At 36.3% G+C, this 16,036-nt stretch overlaps 1 pseudogene; it reads right to left on the reverse strand.

Moving 5' to 3' along the window:
* Positions 1–3,961: 3,961 nt before the first annotated feature.
* Positions 3,962–15,551, reverse strand: LOC125830363 (transcription factor SRM1-like; annotated as a pseudogene).
* Between the last annotated feature and the right edge of the window lie 485 nt (positions 15,552–16,036).

Consider the following 16,036-nt stretch of genomic DNA (forward strand, 5'->3'; position numbering starts at 1 on the left):
TCTGTTTTTGGTAAGTAATTTTACTTATCAAGGGCGTTTTGGTCATTTCAACTCACAACTTTCCTTCTATTTCATTCCACGTGGTCAACTAGCCATCATTGTATTGTATTGCATCTATGCCTCTTTCCACCTTGCTCTCATGTATGATCTAGCCATAGTGGAAAAAGCACTCTTCAGTTCTCATATAAGCAAAAAGAAATAAGATAAACAACTCTTCGGTTCTCGAAAAGGTAAAAATAAAAAGTTTTTCAGCTTTTTTGGTTCTCATAAAGGAAAAAAAGATATTAGCTTACCTCTTTGTGCCACACTACCTTGAGACTGTGCAGGTCTAGCTCTGAAGTTTTGCGAATTCTAATTCTTGAGCTCACCTCTGTTCCTTGGTGCAGGTGCACTAGAAGATGATGGAGCAGATCCATTTTGCTTTTGTTGAAAAGATTACCGGTTCGCATAACTCTTCTGGTGCCAGGACTCGTTCTTAGTTGTCTTAGCTTTCTTGTTTTGGAACTCCTCCCTATCTCTTAACCTATCCTCCTCAACTTGTTGCACATAGATCATTAACCTTTCTATGTCCATATCCCCTATCAACAACATAGCCTTACCCTCTTTGCTAGACAGACGAGACAACCCAGAAACAAACAAACTCATCCCGCTCTTCATATCAGCAACCATCTTCGGAGCATAACGGAACAGTTGAGTGAACTTAAGGCTATACTCATGCACACTCATAGATTCTTGCTTATGAGTGAGGAATTATCTTACCTTTGTCTCTCTCAGTTTATGGGGGAAAGAACCGCCCCATGAAGGCACCTTCAAACACAACCCAACTCACAATTGGTGATCCTTCATCTCTTCTCTTCTTCCATTGATCGTACCCTACTCTAGAAACACCCTTTAGTTGGTATGCAACTAGTTCCACTAGCTCAGCATCATCACATGCATAACCTCAAAAACTTTCTGCAACTCTTCCACAAAGTTTTTCGAATCCTCGGTGACACTTGAACCGGTGAAATCTGGAGGATTCATCCTTAAAAACTCACAGATCCTAGATGTATCAGCCACATCCTGTCAATTCCCTCTCAGTTACCCAGCTTGGTTGGTCACCACTTGGCTCAACATATAGCATCCCGGAACTTAACATTAGTGACCTCTCCTTGGGGTTGCACTTCCGATGCATTAGGTACCCCTTGATCCTCAACATTCCTCATTGGAGGACGACCTCAGACAACTCTTCGTGGAGGCATGATCTGAAAGATACGCGCAAGCACAAATTAGAAAGAAACTTTATAAAGATGAATTCTATCACACAAAGAGTATGAAAGAAGTGAGATAGTTCCTAAATGTTGTAGCCTCCTAATTATAGATGTGGCGCGCTTCACACCAATAACTAAGACTCTACAGACATAGCTTCATAGACACCCTAAGACTCTACAGACATAGCTTCATAGACACCTTAGGACTCTTGAACTCTGTGCTCACATACCAACTTTGTCACGCCGCGAGCCTACACCCTGGACGCGACTGTCACTCGAGAACCATTGATGGCCCCAAACGAACCCTTGGCCCAGCTTAGCTCTTAGAGGAAGACTTACTCATAATTAAGATGAACTAAAAAGCACAACATTACTCAATGTCTCAAAGAAATACTCAGAATGTTTTATAAATAACACATTCCACTATGCCAAAAGGCAACTCAAGTCTCAACATGAACAACTGAAATGAAAAGACTCATGAAATATGTCTATCTATCTATGAAGCCTCTACTAACTGAGATAGACGTCGGGACAAGACCCACGACATCCTAATAACAAAATAAAATAACTTAAAGTAAATAGGGAATCCTCTGGAAGCAAGGAGGCTCACCAAACAACTTTGGAACGTAACTGGATTAATGAAGCGCTGGATGCTGATCTTGGTTACTTGTATCTGCATCATAAAAGATGCAGGCCAAATGGCGTCAGTACATGGAATGTACGAGAATACGAGGGGAAATTTAAGGCATGACATAAACTTGAACTAGAACAGAAGAAACAACTTACCTTGTCTCAACTCAACTCAATAGCAATATAAAGAAAAGCTTTTAAAACTATAGATAACAACTCAATGTATTTGAAATTGCAATATAACTCAGTTTGTATGCAAAAATACAAAATAAACTCTGTTTGGGAGATTCTCTAATTGACAACCATCACTATGAGCTATGTCATGATACAACGTTTAGCTCACGCTGGCAGAACTGTCCTATACCTTGCCGGGGTATAGAACTCCTTACTAAGTGGATCCACTAGTCTATGTTAAAAAGCAATAAGGAATCATCTAAAAAGTATGACCCTTTCTACCCACGTTGGCTACATGGTTTATGGGGGATGTGAGTTGTTAGAACTCTCCCCCATATTGGTGCTCAACACTACTCCCAAAATATAACTTAGCTCATATGTTTTAAAGAAAACATTTCCTCTTCCTCAACTTTGAGATTATTACTCAAAAGATTTCTCAAAAAAAGAGATAGTACTTAAAACTGCTCATGAACTCTTTTGGAAATCGATGTTTCCTCTTATCTTAAATGTAAAAAAATTTGCTCTTGGGAATACTTAGTTTCCATATATCATTTTAAATAAAATTAACTCAACTCTACTCTTACTCAACGCAAATGGTCAAGTCTTTAAACAAGTTTTAAAAAAGGTTTGCAAAAGACATCTCAAAAGACTCAAAAGAACTCTCAAGACTTGACTCTTAACTCTACCTTGAATTTGAATGATGAATTATGAATTCAAGGTTATGATTCGTGGTATGAATGATTTCTAGATTTTTAGAAGTAGTTTAGAATAATTATAATTAAAGGGGAGTAAATGTACCCTTTGAAAGAACTCAGACGGGCTAAATGACAGAGAACGAGTGGGGGCAGGCGACCCTAGCGCACTGGTAGGCGCCAGCCCATAAACTACAAAATAGTTGTTGGGGCACACTGGCTGGCACAGGGCGCCAGGCCCCAAACTACAGAAGTACTTTTCTAGCGCACTTGCCAACCTCTGCCCAGATTTTTCCGATGAATTTTCTTTCTCATTTTCTGATCCTAATTCACCTAAAATTGAATGGTTTCTTCCCAACTCACTTAGATTTGAATATCCAACCTAAGTACATGATAATCTACTCAAAACAACCCTCAAATTACTAATACTCATCTCAAGAACTCATCAAAACCCCAACAATCAAGATTACGAGTGAAATTTCAACAAAACTTATCAAGAACTCAAGACCTTCAACTTTGAGAATGAAATTGCATTAAAATAGCATGATTGGCATGTGGCTAAACAAATTCAATACTATGAGAACTCACATACCTATTAGGGATAAAACCATTGGCGAAACAATCCTCGATTCACAAGTAATCTCGACGTACGCCTTGAACCTTTTCCTCTTTTCTCTTCTTGAACTTTCAGTGAATCTCGACGAACGTCTTGAACCTTTTCCTTCTTTCTCCTCTTTTCTCTTCTTGAACTTTTTTCTAAAACCCTAAGTGTAATTAGGATTGTTAAAACAGAACCAAATCAGTTTAGACCACTAAATATTACCATAATTTGTTTTAAGTTGATGGGGTAAGGAAAATACCAAAGTACCCCTCATATTTTTGGGTAACTTTCCTTAACTGGATAGACTAATTTCAAACGGGCATATCTCCCTCATATGAGCTCGAAATCTTGCAAACTCGGTGGCGTTGGAAAGAGGATTCCAAGACCTTTCATTTGAAATCTTATGGGCCACTTAACCCATCTTGTACTGAAAGTTATGGTTGTTTGAAGTTGACCCAAAACTTACAACTTAAGCATAACTTGTAAAATTTCAGATTTGGCTCTTTCCAAATTAATTCTTTCTAATTTTAGCTCTTTCTAAGGTGGGATGTTACAAAAGTATAGAAGTTTTAAAATTAATAAATAACTAGAACACAATAGATTCCCAATTCTATTTAGACTTGGTGGTTATTCCCCCTAGAATAAGACAAGTACATCAAAAGAGAAAGGCAAGGTGACACTGGCCTATAGAGATTGTTGTTGTTGTTGTTTTGTTCCATAACGAATGAGTTGCTTCCTGATGCTTCACCTTGATGATAGCTCCCCATTGGATTTGTTAGCTAAGTTGGACCACTAAATGTGTAATTAGAATAGTGAAAAGGCATTGATGATGAACCAACTTGATAAGTGTTGTTATAAGCAAGTATGTTGTTATTGATCTGAGGAGTTGTTGTCACAGTTGTTTTCATCGTCCTCCTAGAATTAACGGTGACAGTTTGAATGTCATTGATGCTAGGGCGAGGACGATCCACTGGAGTCTTACTAGTACGATGAGAGAAGTACTTCTGAGCATGACTTGCCACCTGAGTTGGTGTCTTCGAAAGAACATAGTGCCTTGAGATGCTCTTCCAATCTCCTTTCCCAAATTTTTTCAGTCCCATGAGAAACAACCTATATATACCATGCCACGTGATTAAAAAATTGTTGAAAAAAAAAGAAGCAAACTGAAATAAAGTTTATAACAAAAGATTAATTTTAAAGAATTTTAAATTTATATGCACCAACAAGCTAAGTCAGTTTTACATGTTGTAGTAAGTGACTTATTGTATTTCAAGACTCATTGAAAATGATGATTGGATTTTTCCTATATCAAAATTAGAATATAATGATATCTACATGCAGTCATAAAAGTAACTGAAATCAATCACAAAACAACAAATAAAATTCTTGACGGAAAAAATATTTTTTTTTTTTTTTTTATATATATATATATATATATATATATATATATAATATAGCTGAAAATATTTTTCTTTTTATTATTTATTTTTGTTTCAAGTAAGAAAAGGTTTCATATAAAGGAGGTGTCAAGAAAACTCAAATCTAACATACAAAAAAAGTAAATCAAATCTAACATGCAAAAAACAAAACTTGTAAATGTGTGTGAAAACATAAAAATAAAGGTTGTAAAGTAGTTTATGTATAAGTTATTCATAACTTTAGAAAATGAAAAAGAAAAATATAATTTTATTATGAGTGTTCTCCTTTAGTCCATGGAATTCCCCGTCAACGACGTCGTGATCGGCTCGACGCGGAGTGTCATTGAGATTGGCCTCCTTGTTTGATGAGTTATCTTCTTGTGGCACTTGATGATGTTGTTGATGATGATGTTGATGATAATCATCAACAACATCACCAACAACAACATTTTTGTTTTTTGAAAAATTCTCCATTTCAACCTTTTTAAAGAGATTTATATAGGGATTTTTCATTTCCTCAAAGGATTTATGGGGGAATATTGAAGCAATAAATTCGAAAACCTAGGTTATTATACCTAGAAAAAGCATTTTCAAAAACATGTTTCTCCTCAGGAGTCCACCTATCTATTTGTACAGTCACCTAATGATTATCCTGAGGTGATACACCATACAAATTAATTGTTGACTCCTGAGGGTCTGAACTTTCTAGAAATTCAGGCCAATCCATTGAAAGAAGGAAGAGGGGTGGATGGGGGGGGGATGGGAGGAGGGAGGGAATTTAGTGACTTATAGTGGAGTAATGCTTCTCTCTAACAATTCAATTTATAATTGATGTGTTAGAGAGTCACATAGTTGTGTCCTTTTATAGCTGAGAAGAGTCCTTTTAAAAGAGACAAAAATTAATGCATGATGGTGAGAAGATTACACTCATTTATAGATCTTTGAATAGATTCTTTTATAATTAAAAACAAATTTCATTTTTTGTCGACTCAAACAAGTGCGTTTATGATATTGAGGGTATACATAGTCCATATTTGATGTTAAAATGTATTATTATCTTTTTTCTCTTTTAATTATTACTTCTACCTAATTATTAAGAAAATAAAATTAATTTTTCAAGTAAAATACAATTGCAACTACTACTGTTATAGATTGACCAAACAAATTACTGCCTTGCAAGTTGTGCAACTAAAACAAGCCATTGCAAAAGAAAAAAAAAACAAGCTTCTTCTTGGGAAACATGTCTAAATATTTATTATTTTTTTCTCTCTTTAGATGTCATTTATTGTGCTCCAAATGAAGACAATTTGTAGTTGTAACTTCTTCACTAGACTACTATTTGCATTATAAATTAAAATTATTTTTTGTAGCATCCCGCCTTAGAAAGAGCTAAATGTAGAAAGAACCAATTTTGAAAGATCCAATTTGAGATTTATTCAAGTTAAGCTTAAGTTGTGAGTTTTGGGTCAACTTCAAACGAATATAACTTTCCGTACAGGATTAGTTAGATGGCCCAAAAGATATCAAATGAAAGGTGTTTTAATCCTATTTCCAACACCACCGAATATTCTAAATTTCAAGTTTGGATGAGGGAGATATGCCCGTTTGAAGTCAGCCTGTCAAGTGACGGTAAGTTACCTAAAATAATGAGGGGTAGTTTGGTCTTTTCCTTACCCCTTCAACTTTAAATATTTTAAATAATGTTTTAGGGGTCAAAACTGATTTGGGTCAGTTTTCAATCCTAAATACACTTAGGGTTTTGAAATGAGTTCAAGAGGAGAAAAGAGGAAAGGTCAAGGCGTTCGTCAAGATTCTTGGGATTTGTCGAGAAATTTCGCCAAGGTTTGATCCCTAAGAGGTATGTAAGCCCTCATAGTGTTGGGTTTGTTCACCCACACACCAATCATGTGATTTTAAATACAAAATTTTGTTCTTGAGGTTGAATGATTTGAGTTTTTTATGAGTTTCTTAAAGTTTTGTTCTTAAATCGTTAATAATGAGTTTGATGAGTTCTTGAGATAAATATTAGGAGTTAAAGGGTTATTTTTGAGTAGATTTTTGTGTACTTATATTGGGTATTCGAATCTAAGTGACTTGGGAGGAAACCATTCAATTCTAGGCAAATTAGGGCCAAATAATCGAAGAAGAAAATTCGTCGGGAAGTTCTGGGTAGAGGCTGGGGCGGCGCGCCCAAGATGCGCCAGAAGGTCTGGGGCGGTGCGCTAGCAGTGCACCACAAATGAGTCTCTGAAGTTTAGGGGTTGGCGCCCTGCACCAGCAATGCGCCAGGGTCGCCTGCCCCAACCATTATATTTGTTGTTTGCTCTGTCTAAGTCCTTTTAAAGTTTACCTTTACTCCATTCTGATTCTAACTACTCTAAACTACATCTAAACATCGAGAGATCCTTCATAACATGAATCATAACCCTTGAATTAATAATTTAAATTCAAGGTATAGTTAAAAGTAAAGTCTTGAGAGTTCTTTCAAGTCATTTTGAGAAGTCTTTTCTAATCTTTTAAAACTTGTTTTAAGACTTGAGTACTTAAGTATGAGGATGAGGAGAGTTGAGTTTCATTTTTTAAAATGAATATATGGGAACTAAGTATTCCCAAGAGTAAATATTTTTACATTTAAAATGAGAGGAAACATCGATTTCCAAATGAGTTCATGATGAGCTTTGAGTATAATACCTTTTATGAGAACATTTTGAGTAATAATCTCAAAGTTTGAGGATGAGGAAATATTTTTAAATTATATGAGCTAAGTTATATTTTTGGGAGTAGTATTGAGCACCGATATAGGAGCGAGTCCATACAACTCAAAGTCCTCATAAACTATGTAGCCAACGTGGGTAGAAAGGGTCATACTTTTTAGTTGATTTCTTATTGCTTTTTAAGCATAGCTTAGTGGATCCACTTAGTTGAGGAGTTTTATACCCCGGCAAGGTATAGGAAAATCTGGAAGCAAGAGCGAGATGTTGTATCATTACATAACTCATAGTGATGGTTTTCGGTTAGGGAATCTCCCAAACAGAGTTATTTTATATATTTACATACAGACTGAGTTATTATTGTATTTTTAAATAGATTGAGTTATTATCTACTATTTTAAATGCTTTATATAAACTGCATTTTTATTGTTGTTTTATACTGCATTGAGTTGAGTATCTATGATTTGTGGTTGAGTTGGGTAGAGTCGAGGTGAGTATGTTTCTTTCTTTCCAAGTTCAAGCTTTTATGTTATGTTCAGTACTCCCCATACATGCTCATACATTCAATGTACTGATCTCATTTAGCGTGCATCATCTCATAATGCAGATACATGAGATCAGGGTCATCAACTGGAGATTCGTTGATACCATCTTCAGTTCCAGGGTTGTTTGGTGAGCCTCTTTGCACCAGGGGATCCCTTATTTATTTCTGTTATTTCAGTTTTGTTAGGATGATCGAGGGTCTTGTCGCTACATCCCTCACAGTATTAGAGGCTTTATCTATAGATAGATAGTAGTAGTTCATGAGTCATTTTCATTTCCATTGTTGATGTTTGAGACTTGAGTTGCCCACTTTTGGTCAGTTGAATGTTCGTATACATTTCTGAGTTTATTATTTTGAGACACTGAGTTAAAACTTCAATTTTAAAGTTCTTTTATTGTTGAGTAAGTCTTCCGCTAAGAGTTGATCATGGCTAAGGGTTCTCTTGGGGCCAACAATGGATCTCGAGTGTTGGCCACGTCCAGGGTGTAGGCTCGGGAGATGACAAACTTGGTATCATAGCACAGAGTCCAAGAGTCCTAGGGTGTCTATGAATTCGTGTCTATAAAGTCCTAGTTATCCGTGTAAAGCGCGCCATATCTATAAATAGGAAACTGCGACATTTAGAAACTATCTCACTTCTTTTATACTCTTTTCATGCAATAGAGTTCAATTCTATAAAGTTTCTTTCTAATTCGTGCTTGCATGTATCTTTCAGATCATGTCTCCACGAAGATCTATTTGAGGTCGTCCTTCTAGGAGGAATGTTGATTCTCAGGATCAAGGGGTCCCCAATGCACCAGAAGTGCAACCCCAAGGAGAGGACACTAATACTGAGTTTCGAGATTCTATCCGGATGTTGAGTCAAGTGGTGACCAACCAAGCTGGGTAACAAAGAGGAGTTCGACATGATATGGTTGATACATCTAGAATCTGTGAGTTCTTAAGGATGAATCCTCCAGACTTCACTGATTCAAGTGTTACTGAGGATCTAGAAAACTTTGTGGAAGAGTTGCAGAAAGTGTTTGAGGTTATGCATTGTTCTGATGTTGAATATGTGAAACTAGTTGCATACCAATTTAAGGTGTTGCTGGAATCTGGTTTGATCAATGGAAGAATAGTAGAGTTGAAAGAGCATAAATTATGAACTGGGTTGTGTTCGAAGATGCCTTCATGGAGCATTTCTTTCCCCGTGGCTAAGAGAGGCAAAGGTAAGAGAATTCCTCACTCTCAAGCAAGAATCCATGAGTGTGTATGAGTACAGCCTCAAGTTCACTCAACTTTCTCGTTATGCTCCGGAGATGGTTGCCTATATGAGGAGAAAAATGAGCTTGTTTGTGTCTGGCTTGTCTCGTCTATCAAGAAAAGAGGGTAAGGTTGCAATGTTGATAGATTACATGGACATAGCAAGGCTGTTGATCCATGTGCAACAGGTTGAGGAAGATAAGCTGAGGGATAGAGAAGTGTTCTGAAACAAAAAGGCTAAGACAACAGGAAATGAGTCTAGGCAACAGAAGAGTAATGCAAACCGATCATCTTTTCAACGAAAGCCAAACGGACATGCTCCCTCATTTACTAGTGCACCTTCACCAAAGAACAAAGGTGAGTACAAGTATCAAAATTCTTAGAACTTTAGAGCTAGATCTGCACAATCTCAAGGTAGTGTGGCACAATAAAGTAATTGGACTCCTGCATGTGCTAAATGTGGTAAGGACCACCAAATAGCGCGTCGTGATGGCTCCACTAGTTGCTTCAAGTGTGGTCAGAATGCTTAATTCATGAGAGAGTGCCCTAAGAAGATGCAATGTAATGGTAATGGAGGCAATAGAGCCCAATCTTTTTCAGTGGCTCTGCCAGACAGAGCTACAACTAGATAAGCTACTTTAGGTATAGACGGAGGAGTAAACCATTTGTATGCTATCACCAGACGTCAAGAACAAGAGAATTCACCAGATGTTGTCACTAGTATGCTGAAAGTCTTCACTTTTGATGTTTATGCTTTACTTGATCCTGGTGCGAGCCTATCTTTTGTGACTTTGTATGTTGCTATGAGGTTCGATATCATTCCCGAACAACTTTTTTTTCCCTTTAGTGTTTCCACACATGTTGGTGAGTCTATTCTCGCTGAGAGATTTTATCGTGATTGTACCATTTTTTTTAATCACAAGGACATCATGGCTGACTTAGTTGAGCTAGATATGGTGGAATTTGATGTTATTCTTGGTATGGATTGTCTTCATGCCTGATATGCCTCAATTGATTGTAGAACTTGAGTTGTAAAGTTTCAGTTTCCTAATGAGTCATTTATAGAGTGAAGGAGTACTTCAGCAGTGCCTAAGGGTCGTTTTATTTTGTACCTTAAGACGAGAAAGTTAGTTTCCAAGGGGTGCATATATCACTTAGTCCGAGTTAATGACTCTAGTGTTGAGACACCACCTATTCAGTTAGTCCTAGTTGTGAGTGAGTTTCTAGAGGTCTTTCGAGATGATCTTCCCAGAGACCCTCCTGAGAGAGAAATAGACTTCGGTATAGATATTTTCCTGATACTCATCATATCTCTATTTTGCCATATAGAAATGCACCAGCTGAGTTGAAAGAGTTAAAAAAGCATTCGAAATACCTTCTTAATAAAGGCTTCATTCGACCAAGTGTCTTACCTTGGTGCGCTCCGTTCTTACTTGTGAGGAAAAAAGATGGTTCTTTTAGGATAGTGGTTACTACCACCAATTGAACAAGGTTACTATAAAGAATAAATATCCTCTTTCGATAATTGATGATCTCTTTGATCAACTTCAGGGTTCCACTTGTTTTTCTAAGAGAGACCTCTAATTTGGCTATCATCAGTTGAGAGTAAGAGAAAGAGACATTCCTAAGACAACATTTTAGTCATGTCTTTTGCTTTGACCAATTCTCCTACAGCACTAACAGACCTTATGAACAGAGTGTTTAATCCCTATCTTGATATGTTTTTTTTATTGTTTTCATTAATGACATTCTGATTTATTCGAGGAATGAGCAGGATCATGCTAGTCATCTCAGAGTAGTTTTCCAAACTCTAAAAGATATGGAGCTGTATACAAAATTTTCCAAGTGTGAGTTTTGGCTTGAGTCAGTGGTATTCTTAGGCCACATTGTTTCTGGTGATGGGATTCGCGTTGACACTCAAAAGATTGAGGCAATGTAGAAATGGCCTAGACCTACATCTCCAACTGATATTATGAGTTTCTTGGGATTGACTGGTTATTATAGAAGGTTTGTCGAGGGTTTTCATCTATTTCATCCCCTTTGACTAAGTTGACTTAGAAGAAAACAAAATTTTAATGATCTGATGTTTGTGAGAAGAGCTTTCAGGAATTGAAAACTAGGTTGATTACTACCTAGTGTTGACCTTACCAAAGGGTACACAAGGCTTTTTATATGTATTGTGATGCGTCCAGAGTTTGACTGGGTTGTGTATTGATTCAGAATGACAAAGTTATATCTTATGCCTCCAGACAACTTAAGATTCATGAGAAAAATTACCCAACCCATGATCTAGGGTTGGCTGTTGTAGTGTTCGCTTTGAAAATATGGTGTCACTATCTTTATGGTGTTCATGTAGATGTGTTCACCGATCACAAAATCCTTCAGTATGTGTTCAGTCAGAAAGAACTTAATCTCAGAAAGATGAGGTAGCTGGAGTTACTCAAGGATTATGATATGAGTATTCTCTATCACCAAGGTAAGGCTAATGTTGTAGCTAATGCTTTGAGAAGATTGTCTATGGATAGTACCACTCATGTTGAGGAAGGCAAGAAAGAATTAGCCAAAGATGTGCACAGACTTGCATGATTGGGAGTCCGGTTAATGGATTCCAATGAAGGTGGAGTGGTGGTGATGAATGGGGCTAAATCATCATTAGTGTCTGAAGTAAAATAGAAACAAGACCAAGACCCTATTTTGCTTGAATTGAAGGTAAATGTTCATAAGAATAAAGTGATGGCTTTTGAACAAATGGGAGATGGTGTGTTGAGGTATCAAGGTAGATTGTGTGTACCTAAGGTAGATGAACCTCAAAAGAGGATCATGGAAGAAGCTCATAGCTCCAGCTACTTTATCTATCCGGGTTCCACAATGATATATCGTGACTTGAGAGAAGTCTATTGGTGGAGTAGTATGAAGATGTGTATAATAGAGTTCGTTGCTAAGTGCCCGGATTGACAACAAGTTAAGGTAGAGCACCAAATGCCTAGTGGTGTGACTCAGAACATAGATATTCTGGAATGGAAGTGGAAAATGATCAATATGGATTTCATTACTAGTTTGACATGGTCTCGCAGACAGCATGGTTTGATTTGGGTGATTGTAGATCAGATAACTAAATTAGCCCATTTCTTGCCGACTACCTATTCAGCAGAGGATTATGCAAAATTATATATTCAAGAGAAGTCAGACTTCATGGAGTTCCGTTGTCCATTATTTCAAATAGAGGTGCGCAATTCGCCATACAATTATGGAAATATTTCTTGAAAGGTTTGGGTTCGAAGGTAAACTTGAGTACTGTTTTCCATCTCCAGACAGATGGTCAAGGAGAGCACATAATCCAGACTTTAGAGGATATGTTGATGGCGTGTGTGATAAATTTCAAGGGTAATTGGGATGATTATTACCTATCATAGAGTTTTCTTACAACAATAGTTATCACTCTAACATCCAAATGGCTCCTTATGAGGCTTTTTATGGGAGAAGATATAGATATCCTATTAGATGTTTTGAGGTTTGTGAGGCTGAGTTGATAGGACCAGACTTGGTTCATCAAGCTATGAAAAAGGTGAAGACTATTCAAGAAAGGTTGAAAATAATGCAGAGTCGTCAGAAATCCTATACTGATGTTCGGAGAAGAGACTTGAAGTTTGAGGTGGATGATTGGGTGTATTTGAAGGTTTCACCCATGAAGGGTGTTATGAGGTTTGGCAAGAAGGGGAAGCTTAGTCCCTGGTGTAGTTGTCCATATAGGATATCTAAAAGGATTGGCAATGTATCCTATGAGTTAGAGCTACTGCCAGAGTTAGCAGCAGTCCATCCGATATTTCACATTACGATGTTGAAGAAGTGTATGGGTGATCTTTCACTCATTATACCTACTGAAAATATTGGTATTAAGGACAACCTATCTTATGAGGAGGTACCCATTCAGATTCTAAATCATCAGTTTCGTAAATTGAGGACCAAAAAGGTAAAATCAGTCAAGGTCTTATGGAGAAATCAGTTTGTTGAGGAACCTATTTGAGAGGCTGAGGAGGATAAGAAGAAGAGATACCCACATCTCTTTAAGTCAGGATAAATTCCAAATCAAGGTATTAATTATCTTCTTGGTACATTTTAAGTTGAAATGTTATGTTAATTTGCATGTTGGGTGTTTGAGCTGGGTGTTAGATGTTTCCACCCTTAGTCTACTTTGAGTAATCTCATTCGAGCATGAATATTCCCAAGGGGGAGATATTGTACATCCCTCCTTCCCTCCTTAGAAAGAGCTAAATTTAGAAAGAACCAATTTGGAAAGAGCCAATTTGAGATTTGTTCAAGTTTAGCTTAAGTTGTGAGTTTTGAGTCAACTTCAAACAACCATAACTTTCAGTATATGATGAGTTAGATGGCCCATAAGATATCAAATGAAAGGTCTTTTAATCCTATTTCCAACACTACCTAGTTTTCTAAATTTCAAGTTTTGATGAGGGAGATATGCCCATTTGAAGTCAGCCTGTCCAGTGAAGGAAAGTAACCTAAAATAATTAGGGGTAGTTTGGTCTTTTCCTTACCCCTTCAGCTTTAAACATTTTTAGTAATGTTTTAGGGGTAAAAAATGATTTGGGTTAGTTTCCACAATCCTAAATACGCTTAGGTTTTGAGAAGAGTTCAATAGGAGAAAAGAGGAAAGGTCAAGGCGTTCGTCAAGGTTCTTGGGATTTGTCGAATAATTTCACCGAGGGTTGATCCCGAAGAGGTATGTAAGCACTCATAGTGTTGAATTCTTCACCCTCATGCTAAACATGTGATCTTAAATCCAAAATTTCGTTCTTGAGATTGAATGTTTTGAGTTGTTGGTAAGTTTCTTAAAGTTTCATTGTTTTTATTATTTATTTTTGTTTCAAGGAAAAAAAGGTTTCATATAAAGGAGGTGTCAAGAAAACTCAAATCCAACATGCAAAAAAAAGTAAATCAAAACGAACATGCAAAAAACAAAACAAAATTTGTAAATGTGTGTGAAAACATAGAAGTAAAGGTTGAAAGGTAGTTTATGTCTAAGTTATTCATAACTTTAATAAATGAAAAAGAAAAATATAATTTAATTACGAGTGGTCTCTTTCAGTCCATGGAATTTTCCATTGACGACGTCGTGAACGACTGATTTCAGCTCGAGGTGGAGTTTTATTAAGATTAGTCTCCTTGTCTGATGAGTTATTTTCTAGTGGAACTTGATGATGATGATCAACAACATCACCAACAACAACGTTTTTATTTTTTGAAAAATCCTCCATTTCAACCTTTTTAATGAGGTTTATATAGAGGTTTTTCATTTTCTCCAAGGATTTATGGGGGAATTTTGAAGCAATAAGTTCGAAAACAATTTGAGAACCTAGGTTATTATACTTAGAAAAAGCATTTACAAAAATATGTTTCTCCTCAGGAATCCACCTATCTATTTGTGCAGTCACCTCATGATTATCTTGAGGTGATACACCATACAAATCAATTGTTGTCCCCTAAGGGTTTGAACTTTCTAGAAATTCAGGCCAATCCATTGAAAGAAACAAGAGATGTGAGGGGGGGGGGGGGGGGAGGGAGGGACTTTAGTGACTTATAGTGGAGTAATGCTTCTCTCTAACAATTCAATTTATAATTGATGTGTTAGAGAGTCACATAGTTGTGTCCTTTTATAGCTGAGAAGAGTCCTTTTAAAAGCGACAAAAATTAATGCGTGATGATGAGAAGATTACACTTCTTTATACATCTTTGAATAGATTCTTATATAATTAAAAACAAATTTCATTTCTAGTCGACTCAAACAAGTGTGTTTATGATATTGAGGGTATACATAGTCCATATTTGATGTTAAAATGTATTATTATTATTATTTTTCCCCTTTTAATTATTACTTCTACTTAATTATTAAGAAAAGAAAATTCTTTCAAGTAAATTACAATTGCAACTACTACTGTTTTAGATTGACCAAACAAATTATTGTTTGATTAGTTATCTTCTTGTGGCACTTTATGATGTTGTTGATGATGATCATCAACAACATCACCAACAACAACATTTTTATTTTTCGAAAAATCCTCCATTTCAACCTTTTTAAAGAGGTTTATATAGAGTTTTTTCATTTTCTCCAAGGATTTATGGGAGAATTTTGAAGCAATAAATTCGAAAACAATTTGATAACCTAGGTTATTATACCTAGAAAAAAAAATTCAAAAACATGTTTCCCCTCAGGAATCCACCTATCTATTTGTGCAGTCACCTCATGATTATCTTGAGGTGATACACCATACATATCAATTGTTGGCCTCTGAGGGTTTGAAAATTTCTAGAAATTCAGGTCAATCCATTGAAAGAAAGAAGAGATGTGTGTGGGGGGGGGGGGATGGGGGGTGGGAGGAGGGAGGGACTTTAGTGACTTATAGCGGAGTAATTCTTCTCTCTAACAATTCAATTTATAATTGATGTGTTAGAGAGTCACATAGTTGTGTACTTTTATAGCTGAGAAGAGTCCTTTTAAAAGCGACAAAATTAATGCGTGATGATGAGAAGATTACACTCATTTATAGATCTTTGAATAGATTATTATATAATTAAAAACAAATTTCATTGTTAGTCGACTCAAACAAGTTTGTTTATTATACCGAGGGTATACATAGTCCATATTTGATGTTAAAATGTATTATTATCTTTTTTTCCCTTTTAATTATTACTTCTACTTAATTATTAAGAAAAGAAAATTCTCTCAAGTAAATTACAATTGCAACTACTACTGTTTTA

Source organism: Solanum verrucosum, unplaced genomic scaffold (genome assembly GCF_900185275.1).
Source record: "Solanum verrucosum unplaced genomic scaffold, falcon-dt-bn FXZP01000228.1, whole genome shotgun sequence".
Lineage (NCBI taxonomy): Eukaryota > Viridiplantae > Streptophyta > Magnoliopsida > Solanales > Solanaceae > Solanum > Solanum verrucosum.